This window comes from Volvox carteri (genome assembly GCF_000143455.1).
Source record: "Volvox carteri f. nagariensis unplaced genomic scaffold VOLCAscaffold_22, whole genome shotgun sequence".
In the NCBI taxonomy this organism is placed as follows: Eukaryota; Viridiplantae; Chlorophyta; class Chlorophyceae; order Chlamydomonadales; family Volvocaceae; genus Volvox; species Volvox carteri.
In genome coordinates, this window is record NW_003307565.1 from 1794794 (window position 1) to 1795629 (window position 836).

An 836-nucleotide genomic window follows, 5' to 3' on the forward strand; every position below is an offset into this window, starting at 1 on the left:
AATGCATAACGGGGAACCGGGGCAGAACCACTGCGTGTGCCGCGCAGGAGGGCCCAGTCGATCACTGCACTCGTACCGCCACCACCTGCCACTGCGGGGGCGGCAGGAAGCGGCTCGACCCCCCTTCNCCCGGTGCGAACAGCTCCGTGTTCGAGGGGAGAAACACTATGTCCACCGCCAGCTCCATCAGCAACTGCCACCAAGGTTGCGCCGTCCAGTATGGCACGACCAAAGTGACGCACGCCCTCTCTTCGCGCACCTTCTGCACCACGGCCAACAACACATCCGGATCCAAGGGCGGGCAGCCGTAAGCATTCAAACCACCCCAGGGCTGAAGCAAGGCGTTCACGCCGGCCGAACCGGGGCAGTGAAAACGCGAGAAGAAACGCGGGACATGCGTGTTGAGATGCGAGGCGAACAGATCCACATCATACGGCCCAAACAGATGCTCTAGGAGACGAAAATAGCGGGGGTGCAGGCGGTAATCATCCCGATCGATCCAACGGGAGGCAGCATCCGCCTCGTTTGCCGCACTCTCGACCCTCTCCACCTGCAAAACGATGCTGTGCTCTTGCAGGAACTCCCACAGACACTGCAACTCCGCGTGCATAGCTGGTGACCGCGAAGACAGGCGACCCAGAACTGCCTGAGTGCAGGTGTTATCCTCCCGAATCAACACAACACGCTGCCGAACGAGAGGGAGAAAAGACTCCAGAGCGTAACGCACAGCCCGCAACTCCTTCCAATTGATGTGTGCGGGAATCTCATCGAACGACCAGTAACCTCGCGCGGTGCGACCATGCAACACAGCACCCCAAGAGTGGCGGGACGCATCC